The following is a 23209-nucleotide window of genomic DNA, read 5'->3' as shown; positions in this document are numbered from 1 at the left end:
CTTATCAGTATGAAGCCCTAATTTGCACAAAAGAAGAAGAGAGGGAGATCATGACAGGGAACACATACACACAGAGCCTTTTTTCTAGCTAAAGGGGGGGGGTGATTTGTAATTATTTCAAACAAGTAGATTCCAATAAGGCATTGAAATGTGGCTGGCATATATGAAAGAAATAGCCAATTATCTCAAAGGTATGTGGTACGAGGGAACAAAAGCTGTGAAATTTGCATCTTTCAGGCTCCTTGTTTATACAGCTGTAAGCAAAAGACAGATGTGCAAAGGAAAGGTTGTTTTCTCTGAGGATCAGAAAATATAACATGGTAAACCTCACCTGTGTTTTATGGCTTACTTTCTGGGGAAACAGGCAAAGGGGTCTTTAAAAAATGTAGGCCACAGATCTTAAAGGTGCTGAAAGTCATTATATTTTAGTAGGACCAAATATGCTGTGGAATTTAAGGTTCCCAGCCGTCCTTCATTCTAGAGGGATGTCCCTTTTTGCCAAGTCATGACATCTCCACAGAATATAACAAATGTCCCTTATTACCACACTCCCAAGTTCCAGGGCAGCTTATTAAAATTTTGTCACCCTCTAGAGTGAAACTCAAGCTGGCTCCCTTATGTGAAAAAAGCACTAGCAGCTCAGACGTGAAATGGATTGCCTCATATTTTGCTAGCAAAGTTAGATCTCTGAATGACTTGAACCCAGCTGAACAGCATCTTGCACTTTGCAGCTGAAGCGAACCTTATTTTTTCCCCCTAAGGAGTTAAGCAGCTCTTATCCTGATATTTCAATGTGCAGATATACAAAAAACATAATACACACCTTGCTGAGGTGGCCTGGATTAGACCAAAACTCATCAATGGGATGAGCTCTTAGCCATCAACAGCTGGAACCAGTCTGAAAATTCATTGAAGTTGATGTGAAAGCTTAGGCTTGACATACGTCAGGAAAATTTCTGACATGTTCTGGTTTTGGGGTATAAAAATGGGTTTCTTTTTTTAAAAAAATTACAAATCAACAGCTTTGAAATGTGGCAACCCTATGAATGCTTATCTTTGGCTGCTTTGAATGATGATATGTGCCTGCAGCCACCTTATCTCCCCTTGCTTTCTCTTGGCCTTCAGGCCTAGGTAAAACTCTGCAGTACCAGGTCTGAGCTAATGGTCTCAAGCTGAGGCTGCTCAGCCAATGTCTTCCCTTTTTTGTGCAGCCTGTTTAGATGCCCTTATGAGGAGAATGCAGAAGCCAACTTAATCAAAGCTCCTAAAATGAAACATCCAACCCAAACCAAAGTAATTTGTGCTAGTATATGTCAGCTGACTTCTTCTGAAACAACTCCCTTAAATGGCCAAATGCTTACTTTTTCACCCTTGGCTGGAACTCAAGTTGAAAAACAAGGATAGACTGTAGATTGATGTCAGTATTGTGGGTAGCAGAAGCAAAATCGCCCAGCCCATTGGTATTATGCCATTACTTTGAGAAGTAGTCTTTGTGGGTTGGTTTAAGCTAATTCATATCTCCAGAAAGTTGTCCTACTCCCATTTTGACTGCCGCATCTGACTCTTGCTTTAACACCTGCTTCACTTTTTAGCCTGAGATAGGACCTTGCACCAGACAGCACCAAGCCTCTGAACTTAAGGAGAAAAACACTGGGACACTGAAACAGATAGGCCAAACTGGTTCACTGAGCAGGGAGGCATCAGGAAAGATATGTTCTGTCTCTTTTCTAATACTACACACAAAAATGAAGAGGCGGGGGACGGACTTAAAATTACGGCAGACGGGATGTCCTTCCTTGTAAATCATTCTAAAATCACAGAGTACACTTTTCAGAACCCATCAATTAGTTATTAACTTTCAGGGGGCAATTTAGGATGAGGGGAATGCATTTTATTATAGTGTTATGAGTTTGTGGGTGCTGGACACTTCTAAATTCCTGGAACCAGTAAGTGTTAGAATTTAATCAAGGCTTGGGGTGTTAAAACTGGCTGCCAGACCCGTGTGTATCAAGCTGTGTACTAGACACTTCTAATCCCCTAGAATCAGCAAGTGTCAAAAGCCAATTGAGCCAGGCTAGCCTCCTGTATTGAGGTGATAGCCTGGGTGATGAGCCATTAAGACAACAAAGGATGAAAGGAACTTGGTGTGATATGGCAAATGAACGTGGCCCCCTCCCTCAACAGATAAAGCCTGACTGTGAGAGAAGCAAGACCCTCTTCGAGTGTTAATGCCACGAACTCCTCCCTTGCAAGCTGAGGCTTTATGTATGTGTAAATAAACCATAAATCTTAGATACCATGGTCTTCACTGTACCTCATTTCCAAAAGGAACACTAACCCTGGGTAAAGTGCACCTGGAACCCCTAAAATCTTGCACCACTTGGAGAATGGAGTGGCATGCAACAATATGTATTTAAGTCATATACATATATATAATCAGATGGCATTTCTGTTTCACGCATTTCCACTGACTTTTACTGTACATCAACAAACATGGGATGTATGTGGGTAATGCTGCAGAAACAAATATGGTGCTCTGTATTTGCCAAATGGTGCCAATATCCCTCCTTTCTCTCATTTGCTGCATTTTAATTGGAACTATAAGGTCAAGTCAACAAGACTGAAACTGGTGCATATTTCATGTGCCCAAGATGCTCGGATTCATCTTCTTTTTCTTAAGAAAAAACAAGAATACTTTTTCACCCCCTTCTGAACTATGCATGCCAATATATGGACATATTTAGCAAAGTGCCCTTGGGAAATAAAAGAACATGTGAAACTCATTTTTTATTTTCCAGTAAACTTCACAACACTCTCTGTGATTCCATCCTTTCGATGGATTTCTAGTTTATCTTATGTGTGAGAAATGACCTTCTAACCTATGTGTGACAGTTGTTTGGCTTTTATTAAGTGCCTTGTTCACTAGCAACGTTGGGGCATTACTCATATATATTTGTGTGTGCTACCTCAGTAAGCTATGGAGAATTATTTTTATATTGTTAAATGCAGTCTCTGGCTGCATGCCTCTTAAACATGGCTGGTGTCAGGGAGAAAGCTTGCCAATTTAGTTTTCAGATGGGTCTGAAAGACAGCTTGGATTTTCCCTCTATATGTGAATTTGTGAACATCTTCAATTTCTTTCTTTGGAAGTACAGCACTATAGAAAACACAGACAGAGAGAGAGCAATCTCAACCTTACAGCTGAGTGTGCTTTAGGAGGTGGTCTTAGGGCTGATGGCAGAATGCTCATTACATTGTGGGCATTTTCCCAGTGTGCCAGTAGAAAGTTCCATTGCCTTAGATATTCTGCCTGCAAAACAGGAGGGAAATAAGGTGGGCATGGATGCAGCACATCTAAAGCCTCTCTCCATTTCTCAGACATGCAAACAGAAATGGTGCAACTCTAGCAGTCAGTGGGAGGAAAAAGCTGCTGTGTTGCACCTCCTGTCGTGGCTACAGCAAAATAGCAGAGTGGTAGATCTGGTGGTTGCTCCATAGATCTGGGGTATCTCCTCCCTTTGGCATAAACACAAGTTAGGAGTACTCTGGGCATTATCTATTGAAAGACTCAGTATTATACTTCACTGAAAGCCACCCTGTGAGGGCAACACTCAACAGCCCTTTCACATCCTCCAACATCTATCCAATGAAAATAGGGACATCCCATTCCATGATGATAATTTTACTATTTATACCCCACACATCTTATTGGGTTGTCATAGCACTCTGGGCAGCTTCCAACAGACATAAAAACATAACAAAACATTAAACATTTTTAAAAACCTTCCATATACAGGATTGTCTTCAGACGGCTTTGGGGTTCGAGAAATCTGTAGCCTCCAATATTTCTCCAATGAAAATAGGGGCATCCTTAGAAAAAGCGGGACATTCCAGAATCAAAACATAAACCGGGACAGCTTCTCTAAATCACGGACATCCCTGGAATATAGAAACACTTGGAGGGTCTGGCCTTTGATGCTGTCAACCATTCTTTGGCATGAGAAGAGAAGTAAACTCTGTGTGGTTTATAATGAAAGCCAATATTAGCCTGTAGTCCTGTACTGTCACTGGGGTTTGCTTCTGGGTAGGCATGTATAAGATGGAACTGTTGAAGTTGTTTTGAAGTAAATGTTATTACCATCTCACTTTACTGATTTAATAAAGGAAAACCTTTCTAAAAAGCGTCCAGTATTAGCAATATCCCAGACAATGCAAGTTGTAAATTTATAATTTTGTTCTTCAAAAATAATAGCTCTAAAAAAAGCTGACAGGTTACTCTAATTTATTTTCCAAATGAGGATTATATAGTATTTTCCAGTTTCGTTTCACAGTTGTGCACAAATCACACAAGACGTCGTGTGCCTGACTGAGAGCATCCTTCTGGCCATTCAGCCTGTGCATCAGTATTCTAATCCATGGTTCCATTTATGTTCTCATGTTCAGATGGAGTTACTGCACAAAAAGAATTCCGAATTCAGTTCAGTGGAAGAGGGAACCTTGCATGCAGCTATTTACGGACACAGAGACAGCCCTACAGAAAGGAGAGGTAGGTGTGCATGTTGGAGCCACCGCACAGAGAATGAAAATAGTTCAGCAACCTCATACACCAGCCTCATACCCAACACTGCCCTTCCCACGTTGAGCATATTTAACTGAACGTGCTTTGAAGCCCCCTGATGATTGGGAACCCAATTACAAGGAGGCTGTTCAGTCAAATACACATAGAAACCCCCTTCAGACCTTCTTGCCCAGCGTGGGAAAGCTGGGGTGGTACAGTCAGGTCAAGTGAGTGAAGAGATATTGGGAGCAAAGCTGACACTCACAGCTAAGTGGGAACCTGAACAGGACTCGCAGATCTGGGTGACGACGGTTTATTAGCAAGGTTCTGTTCAGCTCCTTAGCACAGTATTTTCCTAGGCCAAGGTAAGACCGAGGAGTCTAGAGGCTGGACTGTTAAGGACAGCACAAGCGACCCTCCTCACTTACGTGGAGGCTACGTTGTGCGACCCGTGAGCATAAGTAAAATCATGTAAAGTGGGGAGCATCCTCCAAGCACCCTTTCAACGTCCTCTCCGCTGCTCTCTCTTCAATCCACACCAAAAATACTGTATCATAAAATATCCATAGCTAGAACTTGACACTCTGGAGCTGGCAGGAGGCTGGAAGACATGTGGAAAATTGGCTATTGCTGCTGCGCTTCCCTGCACTTCAGCTGTTAGGCGGGGAGGCTGAGCAGCGTAAACAAAGCCCCACTACATCTCTGGTCTCTTTGGGGCTTCCTCTGCCCTCATTGACGTACTCTTTGGACTCTATGGAGGGTCTACTCATGAGCCACGAGGACTCTCCAGCTCTCTCCCGCCATTTCCGACTTTGAGTTGAATTATTTATTTCCCAGCGCTGCGTGCGTACAAGAATTCCATGTAAGTGTGGGGACGTCTGTACATCGTTAATTCAATGTGCCTGAAAACAGTACACCCACTTAACACGTAGTAAGTTCCATTAAACCTAGTGAGACTTTCCTTCTGAGTAAATGTGCTCATGACTGAACTGTTTGCCTTTTGCTTCCCGTATTTGACTACTGGGAGAAGGGAGTACTAAATGAATGCAGCGTAATCTCTTCTTCACTTATTATGTTTTAATTTCAAGAAATAAGATAAATGTGTGCTAATTCAAGTTCCTCTACGGGAGGGGGAAAAAGAGCATGTGGAAATCTCCATTAAAGACTCCCAACTAACTGCTTCCCACACCTGCAAGAGATTTCAAAGACATAAATTAGATTGAGCCCAGCATCAGCTTTGTAATATTCAGCTCTTTGTGCATCTGATAGGAAATCAGATTGCAAGTCCTTCCAGGAGAGTGCATTAAAGGTGACAGAACAAAGCTCTTGTGGAGGCCTCATGAAACAAAGACAATACCGAGTATTAATTCAGTGTCCATTTTGATTCCTTGCACTCAGAGGGGAAATGAGGATTGAGTGACAGCTTTATTTAGTAAGTCATAGGCTGCTGAAAATTTCATGAAAAGATGCAACTTGCATGCAAAACAGGAAGGCTTGTTATTAGCAGCCCCTGATAAGGTACAGTAAAAAGAGAAGTGAATAATTCTCATTAGATGTCACCTGTTAAACAGCATGAAATATAAATTAGCTGCAAATCTGATCTACATAAAACGGGCTTTGTGTTTGTGGTAGGAACCTTATCAGACCATCTTTCGTTGACATGAGGACTTTTTTATTGTATTTTTTTGCCCTTAGTTTGGAATAATAATAGTTGCAGTGTTTGTTGTGCTCCCATTTGGTGACAAAGATTGCACTTTAAATTTTAAGAGGGTTTTTTTTGGCCATATTTGCTTCTTATGTGTACATTTTTGTACCTTCCCTTTAGAAATCTAAGAAGTGACTACTAGAGTCTCATGTAGGGTTGTCAGATAGGTATCCAGAAATGCATTCTGGCTAGGGTTGCCTTATATCTGGATATTCCAATGATGGAATTAGCGTCCAGGGAGAATTTCAGGAAATTGGCACAATGTCCAGGCTTTTTGTTTTTTACTTCTTGAAATCCGGCAACCCTGTTTTTGACTTTAAGGCTACATGCACCACATATTTAAAGCACATGAGAATCATGTGAACTCTAGTTTACCCCTCACACAGCTACATTTCCCAGCACACTTAACAAACTACAGTTCCTGAGGGAAGTCATGTGCTTTAAATGTATGGTGGGTAGGCAGCTGAGGTGTGGGACAACAGCTAACTAAGCCAAACTGACCTGATTTATTTAGTGCTCTGTGGTTGTAAGATATGTGATTGTCACAAAGGATGAGAGTCTCAATACGATACCTATAAATGAGAATTTTACGTCATGCTGAAACATTGTGCCTGGTTTGTGCCTTGCGCCGGGGATAGAGTACAAACATATGGACCACTGAGGTCATCAGTGACCAAAAGATCAGCTCATTCTGAAAATGATCCAGTGTTATTTGCAGAGTGGCGATCAGCATCAATTGCATTAACAGCCTTCTGTGCTTTTGGATTCCTGTAGTGAGATGGCCTGATAAATTTCTGAGATGGTGATCTTTGTGATCTGCCACAGCTTGACACATTTACAACAAATACTTCTTTTGTCTGCTCAATGAGGATATTGTCGGGGAGAGGCAGGGCTGAAGCCAGAGTTTCCCCATCAGAAGCTTACTCATCATTTTTGCTGGGCGGGCATCCATTTGTTGTGTGTGTACCTATGCCTTCATGTAAGTGCAAGCAGTGTGCAGCAGTTTAGGGAGGAGCAAATATGAATCCCTAGAAATTATGTTCCTGGGGCATCTTGAAATATCTGAGCTTGTGTCTCGCTGTCAATATTTGAATTCATGGGAAGCAGCTAGGCTTCTCAAACGTGCATGAAACTCATCCATGCGTTCCTCCAGCTTCTGCCTGGCCTGGTGGAACTTATAACCTCAAAATCAATATTTTTCTTTGGAGAAAAATGCTTTGTCAGTGCCTCCTTTGCACTGATAAACATAATCACCTCCTGCAGCTGGTAAACCTATCAAACACTTGTTCTCCAGCTTAGTGCAGAAAAAGTGCACACTTTTTAATACTGTGGTCTGTCTCCATAGCACAGAAGAAATTTTCCAGTCATTCATTTACCCCCACAGTTGTATGGGAATCATGAGCGACAAATGAGGGAAGGTTGGGGAGCAGCCATAGTAGGTCTAGTTGACTCTTTTCAGTTTTAAACATAGCAGGAAGATGAAGTAACAACACTCACACACTTACACTATGAAGAGGCACACAGAGGTTTTTGTCTGTGAAATAGTCCTCAGCCAGTGTCCAGAAGTCTCTCATCACAATTGTAAGATGTACTCTTGGCACAAAGGATGGTGACCGAAATATTTTATTTATAAACTGAAGCAAATATTGGGCATGAAGAAAAGCCACCACAAATTATGTTCTCAGTTCCATTTTGACCTGCTCTCCAGAGCTGGACTGGAACTGCTCTTGATCCTGGTGAACTAGAACACACAAACACAAAACATGGACTGGGCCCCTCCACATTACAGTAGTCAGAAATACAATGGTATCTCCGGTTGCAGATGGGATCCGTTCCGGAGGTCTAGTTGGATCCGCAACCTGAGGACCGCTTCTGCACATGTGCAGAAGTGGTCTACTGCTCAGTTCCGGCACCTCTCAGGTGGGCACCATTGCCATTCTAAGAGAACAAGGAAGGCGTTCATAGTGAGTTCTGACACACCTTTTTCTAGAAAAATAGCACTGGCTATATCACACATTTGTATGCATCACAGTACTGGCAGTTTTCTTTTCACCCCCAGTGCAGAATTTGCTTTTTTCCTTCAGCTTCACATGCAGTGTTTCTCAACCTTGGATGTTGTTGGACTACAACTCCCATCATCCCTGAGCTCTGGCCTTGCTAGCTAGGGATGAAGGGAGTTGTAGTTCAACAATATCTGGGGACCCAAGGTTGAGAAAGTCTGATAAGAAGTGCTCTTCAATTCTGTTAGGATTTCCCCCCTAAAATAGTATGATATGCTGACAGCAACTGGTGGCTCTCATAATCTCAGTTCTGTATTTCACATGGTAGAATTTAGAGATGCAAATAGCCCAAGGTCGATGTTCAATTCTTTATAAATCTGCAGTCCACAGTCCCTCACAACACAGAGCAGTGTGGCCCTTCTGCACCTTACGGCTCAACTCATTCTGCACCCATGATCTAAAACATGTGGGTTTCTGTAGTCTGACCTCAGTAACTGCAGGCATCCTATCAACACAGTCTGCTGCCTGCTCAGGATCAGCAACAGGACACCTATCAACCATGGGGCTATACTCAGGTTCAACTCAGAAAAAAGTGAACAGAATGAAAATACCTTCAAAAACATGGAATGGGCATGGTTCTTTACAAACTAGGAAGTCTAACTTGGATGCCATCATTTCAAGGTTGACAATAAATAAATAAATCCTTGCATAGCACATGCCTTTAATACGAGGGTTATTACTTTTTTTAACAAAAAACGAGGGACTTTTATATTCATAGTATCAAAATTATGGTCATTGCACATGATGTGTCATTGCACGAATCCTTATGAGTGCCTGGATGTGCCCATAACCCTGTGGCTGCACATGCAGGTGTATCTGTGATCTGCTTCCATCTATTTTCCCTGTCATCTTCCTTTTCTTGGGGAAGAATAAAAAGCCCTTTTATTTTTTTTTTGCAGTTGGGTGTTTTTGTTAAGGTGAAAAACCAATGGATCATCATTCACCAAAAGGCTTAAATATCTGCTGAGTTTTCTTTCCTGGACATGTTTATTGTCCGTAAGGTTGGGTTGCAGCTATTGTGCATGTTGGAAGGAGGCGGTTATGTTAAAAAAAATACAATAAACGAGCGACATGAGCAAAAAGATAAATGCTGCATTATTTAATGCTTTTATTTAATATTGATTTTCTTTATAGTGATCATAGCTGGAGCTTATGGTTATAACTGCTTTTTACAACGTGGGCATCTTGTATGAAATAAAAATATTTGATGACACAAGGCTTATCACTGGATAGTGTACACGAGGGGCTTTGTTAACCACCCTGAGTTTTTGCCTCAAGCTGTGTAACTTCTTCAAAGATATTAATTTCATATGTTAATGTCTGTATAATCAAAGGGTCTTATTTACAGACTGGGACTCGCTTAATTTGCACTCTATGCTTACCAGCAAAATTTTTACATGTTTCAGGCATTAAATATACAACTTTGTCACTTGATCACAAAGCTTTTTCTCTATAATAATGGTCAACCGGTGAGCTATGGGAATACGAACACACTAATCATAAAACAGCTTATGTTGGAAAACTATTCAGGAAAAGGATACAGAAGTTAGCTTTCTGTTGCTCGATACGTACATGCATACTGTAAATTAATACAATGAATTCTCATTCAGAAGTAATTATATATCAGTGAAGTACATACACGCTCTTCAGGCATTTTACTCATGCATAAAAGCAACATATCGAGGAGGGAGAGGTATGCTAAGCTCTGAAATCAGTCCCTCAAATTTGAGTGTGAACTTGCAAGCCAAAGCTTCATCTGACCCCAACCCACCTAGTAGAATAAGGACACCGTACAATGACTTTGGATCTTCTGAGATGGGAAACCTTCTGTGCTTGTGAAGGCTCTCCTCTTCAGAAGTTCACACTCCAACTCATGGAAAGTAATAGGCACAACAGATTAGGACACTCATATCCACTCTCCCTGTTTGTGCGTTGCGTTTACAAGTGAATAGAAGGCCTGAAGACTTGAATCTTTGCAATAAAAGGGGTGTGCAGTGACTACAACAGTCACCTTGTATTTGTAGCGTTTGGAAGCAGTCAGATCTATTTTGGATCTGCTCAATGTCCAATACAATTTGTTATGTGTGTTTTGATCTGATCTGTTAAATCTGAAGGTCTCTCTCTCTCTCATGCACACCCCAGTGATTACAATGGGGAACCTAAGCCATGGCTACATAGCCTTTCTTTCCTGTGGGTGATTTTTGCAAGCAAAGGAGCTTCCCCAGAGTATACTTTTGATTTTACATTAATAAAAAACTTTAAAAATGTGTATTAGGCAGGTCCAGCCCAAGGCTTTCATGCAGGAAACTTTAAAGTCCCCACTTTCATATTTCAGGACTTTATTAGCAAAACCAGAAGGAGCACAAGCAGTGAGATGAGCTAATCCTGCCACTGGGCAATGACAGTATAAGGCTGCAGGCTTGCAATGCTCACTTCTTTTTCATGTTCAGGGGCCAACAATTTGCCTGGAATATTTCTCAGTAGATACCGGTATGTATCTGTCTGTTAAGCTTTGTAATTTCTTCAAAGCCAACCCTTCTGATGGGATGAAGCTTGCGAAATTTCAGAAAGATGGGTGCAGTGGTTCTCCACAAAGGCAGACTTTACAATTGGGGTGGGCGTTAGTAAGCACATTCCCTCTCCTAGTTTTTTGTGGGCAATTGGTGTGAAAAATGGTAACATGAGGAAAGTGCCCCCTGGATATTAAACTTGTCAAAGTTCAGACAAATAGATCCAGAAGCTATTGTGTTAGGTTATTTTACCCTCATATAAATTGGAATAGTCAGGTTTTTCCCCCTCACTGACCCCACTTCTCTAACACATATAACCATGGTTTGCCATTATGACTCAACTGAAGCCAGTTATATGTAAGGCTACACAGGTGTTTTTGTCACCTATGATGTCTTATAAACCTTGAACCTATAATTTCAAATACTAAGTTACAACCAAACCATGGCTATCATTGGTGCAGACGTATAATGACAAACCTGGTTAATGCTATGAAGCAAAAGGGGTATGTATAGAAATTTACAATCCAGAAATCCATTTTTTATTCATATTGGCCAATAGATCCCAAGCTAGCTAAATATTCTGTTTTTTGAACACGGATTAAGTGTATAAGCAAATCCATAGTTAAAATGAGGAGTGAGTATATAAATATTAGCTCTGTCAGCAGCTGAAATAGGAACTGCTCACATTTTAGTTTTGTGAAATAATATATATTCAACCTAAAAAAGCAAACCTAAAAAAGGATGCTCTGGCTAGCAATGTAAGAAATACAACTTTGTCCTATCACGGTAACTAAAGAGTTTCTGAAAAATAATGGAATGAAGTGGCTTTATTTTTATTATTTTTTTAAGAGGAAAGAAGTCTTTCCTTGGGCTATTATAATGAAGAAAAAGTGTTCCAAATGTGAACTAATGAAGTACTAAGTAATGAATATTTAATTTGTATAATTTACTGAAGTGTGCCACAGAATCAGAGCTCCATTCTTCAGAAACATAACGTTCATTAGGCCCATAGTGTAGCCTGCCTGCAATTATTACTATTTTTTCCTCCTGGACTATTGCAATAAATAAAAGCCGCAAACTGAGAGGGAGGGGGCAGAAATCCTGGAAAGTACAGGAGGCAAATAGCAACGAAGGACTGTGGTGTCCACCAAAAAGAAGTAAACTACCTGTTTTCACTCATAATAGAAAAGGGATAAGCAGCCAAAAGAGCATGAAGAAAAATAGAAAAGGTAATAGAGGCTTAGCTTAGCAGGCTTTTTGCCCGTCAGTGAAAACATTATTAAATTAGCTTCGCTGATGGAAGGAATCTCACAAAAACAGAACAGTATGATGACTTGGTGTGAGATTGTAGCAGTATTGATGGCGGGGAGATAAGTGCTACCAAAACTGTGCAGAATAAACACATCAGACTGAGGCGATCATATTTTTCATGTGATGTGATGTGAATTTTAATATAAGCATGGAGGAAAATGAACATCTAAATAGCACAAGATGCCCATGAACAAAGGGGCAAGCTCTCATAGGCTGCAGCTGGAATGGTAAATATCAAGCATTCTTCTTCTTTTTCTTATATTGAAAAGAATTGTGTTCTGTCATGCAAGAAATGCCTTGCTTCCCAAGCACAGATCCAAGCAGAATGTTGTATATTTGCATGATGGAAGCTCGCATATTTTAAGCAGAATCAAGACAAGAGGGATAAGCTGATGAAAGCCAACTCTTCATAAATTCATTTCACATGACAGGAGAGACAGTAGCAGGAAGTACCGTAGTTAGGTTGTTAAACCGGGGGCACCCAAATTCAAATGCCCTCCAACACAGCCATGAAGTTCATTGGGCCAATCCTAGGATAATCACTTCCTCTCAGCTTCACCTACCTCACAGGGTTGTTGTCAGGATTCAAATGGGCTGGGAGGGAAGGTGGGATTTACATCTAACAAAATAAAAATGAAATGCCTGTTCCTGGTAAGGCCATTTTCTTTTTCTTTCTTTAGTTAATTGCAATGTTTATAAGCCATAGCTTATATATCATATAAGCCTCCATAGCCTCCAACATTTCTCCAGTGAAAATAGGGACACCCTATTCCAACATATAGGGGACGCGGGTGGCGCTGTGGGTTAAAGCCTCAGCGCCTAGGGCTTGCCGATCGAAAGGTCGGCGGTTCGAATCCCCGCGGCGGGGTGCGCTCCCGCTGCTCGGTCCCAGCGCCTGCCAACCTAGCAGTTCGAAAGCACCCTCGGGTGCAAGTAGATAAATAGGGACTGCTTTCTAGCGGGAAGGTAAACGGTGTTTCCGTGTGCAGCTCTGGCTCGCCAGAGCAGCAATGTCACGCTGGCCACGTGACCCGGAAGTGTCTTCGGACAGCGCTGGCCCCTGGCCTCTTGAGTGAGATGGGCGCACAACCCCAGAGTCTGGCAAGACTGGCCCGTACGGGCAGGGGTACCTTTACCTTTACCTTTTATTCCAACATATATAAAAGCATAATAAAACATTAAACATTTTAAAACTTCCCTATACTGTACAGGGCTGCCTTCAGATGTCTTCTAAAGGTTGTGTAGTTACTTATATCCTTGGCTCGGCAGCGTTGCATAACTCTATACCCTCCAATACTTTTCCGTTGACAAAAGAGACGTCCTAAGGAAAAGAAGGACATTCAGGATCAAAACTGAAACAGGGATGACTTCTGTAAATTCAGAAATGTCCCTGGAAAATACAGGTAGATATATTTTGCTCTACATTCAGAGAGTGCCCAAGCAGTGCATGCTTTCCTTTCCCTGCAAAGGTGCGCCCCGGTTATCTGAAGTTGCAGCCTCACCGAGCTAATAACTCGCATTTCTTAGCAAAATATTCTGCCATTGACCTGTTCTCTGAATACCTGATGCAATGTGACCTAGGAGGAAAAACAGCAGGCAGGCTTGTCCTTGCTTTTCAATCGATTTATCCAGCTTGGGCTTTGCATTTTCCCCTTCCCTCATGCAAATCTCCCTATCTTCTTTATTATTTCCATAACTCACTGTTTGAGTTATTAGAAATGATTAATATGCACAGGTAGAGGGGGTTGCTCTAGGCAATTATGATCTGTCAAAAGATGATGCCAGGCAGTATTTTAGCATAGTTTCCAAAAGGGAGTGAGAAAGTAAAGAACAATTGTCAGGAAATCTGGGTGTTTTATGTGGGTTGTGTCTGTCCCCCCACCCCCGCTGTCTGTAGTTGAAAATGAGGAACCGTAATGTTGGAACTCTGACACTGGGAGGCCTCAATTACCATAAGAACTACTGATGCCTAAGGCTGGCACAGTAATCTAATAAGGTATTAAGAAGAACATGATTTTGACAAATTATATATTCTAGGGGTGTAAATAGGCATCACACTGTGTGCTGCGTTTCGTCTCCCGTGTCCCTGAATGAAAGGGTAAAATTGCCCTTGCTATGGGTCACACTCATCAATTTGCATTCCTTTTCTCAGTGCCGTAAGTTAGCAAAAGTGCTCCGTCTGGAACCATTTTTGGACAGCTGGCAAGCACAGTCTATGGAGAGGCCCCCTGCCTGTCTGCTGTAACTCCTGCCCATTTCAAGACAGAATGGGCAGCTAGTTGTACATCATCCAAAAGGATCGGCCTTGGCAGCTTCAGGTATCAACATATAAAGAGCCTGGCAGGGTTCTGAACCGAAAGTCACTCCGTTTAACAAGCCATTTGCTGGAAGCAGCAGGAGGCAGGTTATTTTCTGAGCAGGAAAGGAGGCCGTGAGTTCTTTAGTGCATTATCTCAACTGTTCTGGAGAATCTATTTAGGTTACAGGATGCAAAAACATGAGAGCTCAGAAACCACTGGCGAAAACACAGATAAACTGTAATAGTTGCTGATTCTAAGCCCCTTCACATGGAAGTTAGTCCTGTCAAAGCAAACATATTAGGAAACACTTTAAGGAAATGCCAACAGGTCACACATTTACAGAGCATCTTAGCGTCAAAATAGATATTGTTACAAAAATTGGGCACCGTCCCCAAACACTGCCAAGCTAAGACAAGATTCCAGGGGGGTTCCAGGCACTCACCCAAGGTCTGTGTTCCTTCGAGAATCAAGGTACAGTGGAGGCTGTTATAGCTTTATGAAATGTGATCAATTCACATATTTACACCTGAGTTTGGGTGAAAGGAGTCCAGATCTTACGGCGTGGTCATCTCAAAAGGGTGTTGTTTCCCACAGCAGTGCAGCCCTGGAGTCCAAGTCATCTTTCCCAGCCTGCCTTCAGCCAACCTACCCAAGATGGATCTCTGTCTTTGAGAACTCTCTTCCCATCATATATCTCTCTCTCTCTCTCTCTCCTCTCTCTCCTCTCTCTCTCTCTCTCGTATATAATACACACACACACACACACACACAACTTGGCAACCTTCTTTTTTTATAAGATATTTATTAAAGTTTAACAATTACAAAGAAAGAAAAACAGACAATAATAATCAACAATACAGGAAAATACAATGCTAAAAAAAAAGAAAAAAAGAAAAAAAAGAAAACCCCAAAACAATACAGTTGAACAATAACATTTAAAAACAATAACATCCAATATTTTCATATCTTTATCTTTCATTTACTTATTTCCATGACTTCCTCCCGCCTCCCTTTTTGTATTCTTAATTCGTAATTGTTTCAGCAAGTCCTTTCCCTCTTTCTCAGATTTTATTCCATCATTTATCTTAACGCAATTTAACCTTAAATTTTACACTTTAACCCATTAACAATCCATTTTAACTTAATTCTTTATAACCTTTCTGCTAAGACCATGTAGGTTCATTCCAGCATCTTTCTAACATTCATTAATTTTACAATACTTTTTAAAATATACTTTAATTTTTTTCCAATCTTCTTCCATCGACTCTTCTCCCTGGTCTCGAATTCTGCCAGTCATTTCCGCAATTTTCATGTAGTCCATCAGTTTCATCTGCCATTCTTCCTTGGTGGGTAGATCTTGCGTCTTCCAATACGTTGCAATAAGTATTCTTGCTGCTGTTTTGGCGTACATAAAAAACGTTCTATCTTTCTTTGGCACCAGTTGGCCGACCATGCCCAAGGAAAGGCCTCTGGTTTCTTCAAAAAGGTATATTTAAATACCCTTTTCATTTCATTATAGATCATCTCCCAGAATGCCTTAATCTTTGGGCATGTCCACCAAAGGTGAAAGAAAGTACCTTCTGTCTCCTTACATTTCCAGCATTTATTGTCAGGCAAATGGTAAATTTTTTGCAAGCTTGACTGGTGTTATGTACCACCTATAGATCATTTTCATTAAATTCTATTTTAAGGCATTACATGCCGTAAATTTCATACCTGTGGTCCATAACTGTTCCCAGTCAGCCATCATAATATTGTGTCCAACATCTTGTGCCCATTTGATCATAGCAACCTTCTGTCTGCCCAGGCCAAAGGATTCCTCTTAGATGGGCAATCAACACCTTTTGTCATGTTAACACCTCTTTCCCAGGTGAGGCTCTGGCTTGGAACCCTAGCCTGTATTTTTCCACTGCCCTGGAATCTTCCCATCAATACTCCAAATATAAACTAGATTCTGACATTCATTGATTTCTTGTGTTTAGCCTCCCTTTCATAACAATATGTTTCATGATTTAACATATCATAGGATGTATGCAAGCAACCATGCATGTTCTTTCTGTTCCGAGTAAGATATCATTTACTCATGTATATTTTGTTATAAAAGAACTCAGTGCTTCCAGTTTAGCACCTAAGTAAAAATGCTATTCAATTAACAACAACCACCCCCCTTTGGGTTTAACATACTGTGTTAAGGGCTTTCCATATTTACTCAAGCTCCAAAAATGTCACAACACTTACAGCTATAAAGGGTTTAACAAGTACATTATTTAGTTAATGTTTGTATGATATGATAAAGAGCCAGTGTGGTGTAGTGGTTAAGAGTGGTAGACTCGTAATCTGGTGATCTCCGCTCCTCCACATGCAGCTGCTGGGTGACCTTGGGCTAGTCACACTTCTCTGAAGTCTCTGAGCCTCAGTCACCGCACAGAGTGTTTGTTGTGGGGGGGGGGAGGGAAAGGAGAATGTTAATCACTTTGAGACTCCTTTGGGTAGTGGGATATCAAATCCAAAACTCTTCTTCTCTTCTATCCTGTGGTTAGTTCCAGTTTCACGACTACCTTGGGTCTGGGTAACTGTCAATAGCAAAGTGAGTGACCAAAGTCCAGGTTTGGTATTTCACTAGGATCAACATATAGACAATCCTTGTGAAGTGGGATCAGTTGGAAAATTGGAGCCCTGGGAAGAGAAATAAGGGTCTTCTAACAACTCTCAACACCCTTAACAAACTACAGCTCCCAGAATTATTTGGGAATAGCCATGATGGCTCAGAGTGGTATCATAGTGCTTTAAATGTGGCATGAATGTGGCTTCCAACACTTATTGAAATGACCAGTACATCTGCCCTTTGTTTCCTACTCTTTCTTCCATTTCCCTGCCTTTATTTTCTCTTTCTGTTCCCTGTAGACATGACTGTCCTATGGGCATTTCCTAATTCTTCTTATGGGCTTCATTCCAAGTCTGATCTCCACTGGATAAGCATGATCAGTTGCTGCAGTTAATGATACATGTAAATTACCATTAGCAGCTTTTAGAGTTGACGCTTGGGTGAGAACAACAGGGACCTCTCTGTTGAGCCACTCAGAATGCTACAAGGCATGTCCCCTGCATGCATTTTGAGCTTGAAATACATTCTGCAAGAGGAGAAATCAGAAGCTTTATATGAAAAAAATGAATTCTTGTAAACTCCTGCAATGGATCATGAGATACTAACACGAATGAGCAAGTAGTTCCCTGCAAGGGGTAACTCGAACTGTATCCTATGTTCCCTTTATTATTCCTGAAGCTGATAATACAACAAAACAAACTGACTGATTTCTGTTAGGCATGCATTCAACCTTTTCAGCATAGTGAAAGAAAGAATATGGTGTCTGCAGTCCATGTCAAAGATGTAGAATCAGCATGAAATGAACACCAGCCCAGACATCTCTGCTGGTGCATGGAAGCACTGGAAACACTTTCTAAAGGAGGATTTCTGTACTTCTTGCTCAGCTTCCATGTAGGCATGCAGAGAGAAAATGTTCTTCTGTATTGCTACAAACCTCCATCTTAAAATGCAGTGCTCGTTTTCAGACATTTAAAAACATATGGCTATTGCTCTAGCCCACAACCACAGTTAAGATGTATTGGAAGAGCAAGGAATGAGGTAGAATGTTTCTCAAAAGGATTGTTATCCTAGACACAACCATCCTTTCGAATTCGCATTTCCCCCAATGTTTCATTGCAGTTCTCTAACCAAATAATGTGTACAAAAATCTACGAAGGAAGGTTCATAAAAATGCATATATTCGTATGAAAATAACATGCAAAAATGCATTGTATTAAGTAAGTTTGCTTTTTAAAAATGGGTAGATGAGCCAAAATTGCTCACAGTGTATATTAGGATAAGTTTGTAGAAAAATGCCGATGACTTTCCCAGAGAATACGTTTTTTAAAAAACAAAAAAGTTGCAAACTCATGTAGAACTGGGGTGAATTGAAAAGAATGGAAAACTGAGAAACTCAGATTGACAGATTCTCCCATCCCCACCAGTGTGAGAGCATAACAATGAAGTAACAGAGCAAGCAGAAGGAAGGAGTATTGGAAAGGAAATGGCATGACTAGACTTGAGGCAGAAAAGCTACAGATTCTATCTACTGACACTATCTACTGTTGATATTCACATGAGAATGAAGTGCAGTCTGTAGATCCTCTTTTTTTATTTATTTGAGATAATTTCAGTTGCTGCACTGCATGTTTGAAACAGTCCATGAACGTAGTTGAACTGCAAAGCAATCAGGTGTTGGTGTTTATAGGCACAGAAAGGTTTTCTCTCAAGGGAAGGATAATATCAAATGATATGTTTTTGGCAAGATGACAGCCACCAGCATCTGAAATGATAACATAAGAACAACAACATTAAAAATGACTTGGTACTTGTATGTTCCATATATTCCATCCAGCATCTCTCTTTCCCCCTCCACACTGTGCTATCTATTAATGCTTCTAGTTTGCTACGGTGTCATGTTTCTCATATGTAGCTTAGAACTACCTATTCCAATGATAAATTATTAACTTTGATACAAGTTAATCCTTTCAATGTCACCTCTTGCTGCATTATTAGAAAATTCTGTCTTGTCAATTTCGAATCCAGGGGGTTGGAGGGGGGAAATAACCATAGATTTTGAGTAAAACTGCCATCAATGCAGAATATCCCAAGAGTAATTTCCATAGGAATAACAAAGTGTTTTTAATCTTCCTATCAATATTAGACTTCTTCAACTTATTCTTATCATTTTTATGCATATTCCCTCTTCCTGGGAGAATTTTTCTCCCTCCAATCTAGCCTTTTCATTTGATGGAATTATCATTCCTTCTCCACCTCCCCTGCTGTTTCATATCAGCACTGAATATTTGTTAAGTACAGTCAAATTAATGCATTTTTTAACCTGGCTTATGAAAAATGTTTGCTTATTCAGCAAATGGAGCTAAAGATGTAAATTATGAAATGATAAAGCATAAGGCTGCCAGAACTTTAGGCCCCAGTTCTGTATGGAGATGACTGCTGCAAACTGCTGCCCAAGACTAAGGAACAATAAAGCATGTTTATTACCTGTACGAAACACTCAGCATCACACAAGATGGAAGTCCAGCAGGCTGGTAATTTTTAGAGATCTCTGATTTTTGTTTCAGATGTTCCCAAAACAATGCATTAAAAATCGAGACATTTCTAATTTGCTGGTGTATTTGCTTGAAATGCTGTCCTTGTGTCCATTTACACTTCACACTGTCTCTCAATTCCCCTATTCACACACATAAATGCACACACATAAATACGCTTACTAAATCATTCACATGCAAGTTCTCTCACATAACACTTGCACCTCTTTTTATCAAATACCCCCTTTCACAACATTTGACAAAAAAGGAGATCATTCGCTTTTCTGATCAATCTTAACAGCACACATTCCCACCTGTAACTAGGCTTTATATACCGAGTTTTTAAAGTTCAGAGTGCCAATCATAAACATTTAATAACACCTTAACTAGGAAGTGCGCCAAAGCACAATAAACTAAAATGGTAGGTCTTATCGGCAAATATGTACAGAGGTTCCGAACTCTTGTATTTTCCTTAGCCTGTATTTACAGTGGGGTTTTTTCCCTTTTCTTTTGCTGAGTTTATCAGGGGGACAAGAGGGGTATAAATGAGCAATAAATGAGCATATGTATTCAGTGCTTTAACTTGATATCTCAGCAATGTCTCTATAGCTATAGGAACTGTTGTGCAATATTATTCAAAGATGGCTTTGGCATCTCATTTAGATAGATTAGATAGATAGATAGACAGACAGACAGACAGACAGACAGAGGGGGTTGTAGATAATCTGCCCCTGAAAATCACCAGAACTCTCACTTCCAGGGTAAAGCAACCCCATCTGTTTTTACTGTGCCACATGCCATAGCTGGTTAATTTTATATGCCAAGTTTAGGACTTCAAAAAAATTAGCTGGATCGAACAAAAAGATAGTTGAAACTATGAGCTCCATTAGGGACCTAGCTGGAGGCTTCATGTATACCTCCATGCCAGAAACCGAGCTCCCATGTAGCGGTCCTGTTGCTGCCTCAGACAGTTTGTGTGACATCTCCATCTTCTAAAGTTCCAAGATGAACAGATGGATATAAATCTCATAAACTCTTGTTGAGGCTAAAATTTAAAATAGGCACCAAAAATGATAAACAAGCAAGCCATCTCCTTTGTATGCAAGTATATAAAGATGAATATTGTGATGATTTCCACAAATGGGACACACACACACACGCTTTCTCTCTCTCGGGACTACAACACCCATAAATATCCAGCTATTTTCTCTGAATGTGTGAAAGGAACGGTGTTTCTCCTTCACTATTGTATTGTTTTAAACACAGAAAGCTAAAAAGCTGCTACGGTTGTCATGCCGTGGTGACAATGCTTTATCAAGAGCAGCTGAAAGGCAGAGCTGTTCGCATGTCAGTAAAGGATGCTGTGTGATTACAGCTGGTACGGTTGTAAATACTGCCAATAGACGTTTGCCCTAAGTTCGCATATGTAATGGAGCAGCATCATAGAGGAGAGACCTGAGAATGAATGCTCATAATACAGTTCTTGAGGCTAAGCATTAGTTTAGCTTTGTAATAAGCAGCTAGCTACGTTATACTGAGCCAGACCAGGAATTCATCTAGTTTAGTACTGTCTACGCTGATTGACAGCTGCTCTCCTGGGTCTCAGGTGCCAGTCTTTCCCAGCCCTGCTACCTTTAACGTGAAATGCCTGGAATTGTACAAAGTGTGTACTCTATTACTGAGCTGAGGCCCTCCTCCTAAAAAGAAGATGCAAACACCACCGTACTCCTCCAAATGCCAACCCTGAACCATGGAAAGAACTCAGGTTTCATGAGCTGTTAATTACCATAGGTCTTCCCTCTGCTGATCGTAGGCTGGCAATGCTACCTTCAGTATAGGGCCAGGTGGTGATATTTCAGGTAGGGGGGATCAAAAGTGATTTAAGAATTACAGCAATTCTTTTCAGATGATTGTGCTTGGATAAATTCTGGATTTTAAAAGCAAGTACCGTATTGATTTGTTGCAGATTATTTATTAATACTTCATAATACCTGAACGCCGCAACCCCAGAGTCGGTCAGGACTGGACCTAATGGTCAGGGGTCCCTTTACCCTTTAATACCTGCATTTTCCACCTTTTTCATTTATGAGCAAAAATGATTTGGAACCCGTGAAGCTCACTTGGGCTATGTTCACATTAGTGGCTTAAAACAGAACAAGGTCATTTTCCCCTGCTGTGTTCAAGTCCCATTTGCACACCAAAGAGGAGGCAGGGATTACTTAATTTGTTTTCCTGTGCCTGTAAGCCACTTGCGTGGCGAGGCCCCGGGCCCCATGGTTCCCTTAGATAATAAAAACACAGACACAAATGTTTAGGTTCATGGGATAAAATAGCCCATAACCTTATTGGTTATAGATGTGAGTAGTTTGGCTTAGGCGTTGGGTAAAACTGGACTATATCCTGACTCCTGCCCATCTGCAGGGAGTCTCATAAGGATAAACCACTGGTAGGGGGAGCCCTATGATATACATCAAATCGGGGCACCCCCAGGGTCCCTGATGAGGTTGTGGCATGGCCCTAGCCCATGCCCAGGCTTTGGACAAAATCCACACCCTGGATCCCTTTAACGGGATACCCTTAATGAGGAGGGGCAAGCAGAGGCTATAACCTTCCCTCCCATAAACAAGGCTTACCCAGTGCCTAACCTTACAAAGTTGTGACGATTGCTACAAGGTAGCCGAAAACCAAATAGCTGGCGCCAATTTGCCAAGTGGAAAAATTCCTACCTGGCCCCAGCAATATGGCGGCCAACATTAGTCCATAGCAAGGCTGTTGTCAAGCAAGGCATAAAAGAGAGGGCGGGTGGGCTGGAAGATCCAGCGAGGTGGCGAAAGAAGAAGAAGAGGAGTTTGGATTTGATATCCCGCTTTATCACTACCCGAAGGAGTCTCAAAGCGGCTAACAATCTCCTTTCCCTTCCTCCTCCACAACAAACACTCTGAGGTGAGTGAGGCTGAGAGACTTCAGAGAAGTGTGACTAGCACAAGGTCACCCAGCAGCTGCATGTGGAGGAGTAGGGAAGCGAACCCGGTTCACCAGATTACGAATTAACCACTCTTAACCACTACACCACATTGGTCGCCCCCCAGCCGGGCTGCCATTTAAACAGCATCATCATCATTGTCATAATCATCATCATTATTATTACTATCCTGGAGTTGTGATGCAGTAAAAAAAAAGTAAAATGCTACATGGGGACATAGGAGCAATGTTTCACCGATACAACAGCATAAAACGATTAAAAATTAAGGGATAAAAAGACAAGGTAATAAATCATTACGAATGTAAAAAGTAGGATGTCACGTGTCCATCTACATTATCAAAACCTTTCCTTAATGTTAAAAACCATAACTGTAGATCTGCCCATTAACTACTACAAAAAATGGCCCTTAATGACTTTTTAAAATTAAAACATGCAACAGTCAATCTATACCCTTCATCCATACAGATAACTAGGGTATCAATATTTTGGCTGTCTATACAGATACCAGGGAGATAATTTATATATAAAGTAGAATGCTGCCTCATCCTTCGTCTCATTCAACAAAGAAACGTAAAAAGTATGGCTTCCTTATTTTAGTCCCACCCCTCTCTTCAGAGTATGCTTTTTCACATTCTAGACCTCCTTC

General features: G+C 41.0%; 1 long non-coding RNA gene across 1 annotated transcript in view; it reads left to right on the top strand.

Moving 5' to 3' along the window:
* LOC309379671 overlaps positions 1-23209 on the top strand; it is a 111497-nt gene that overhangs the window by 39136 nt on the left and 49152 nt on the right. Inside the window, exon 3 of the long non-coding RNA XR_014172582.1 lies at positions 4444-4546. This is a non-coding gene — a long non-coding RNA (uncharacterized lncRNA). The remainder of the gene's footprint in view (positions 1-4443; positions 4547-23209) is intronic.

The sequence above is a fragment of the Podarcis melisellensis genome (assembly GCF_964234715.1).
Source record: "Podarcis melisellensis genome assembly, chromosome: 10".
NCBI classification, from domain to species: Eukaryota; Metazoa; Chordata; class Lepidosauria; order Squamata; family Lacertidae; genus Podarcis; species Podarcis melisellensis.
Note: the sequence above shows the minus strand (reverse complement) of the source record. Positions and strands in the feature narration are given on the sequence as shown.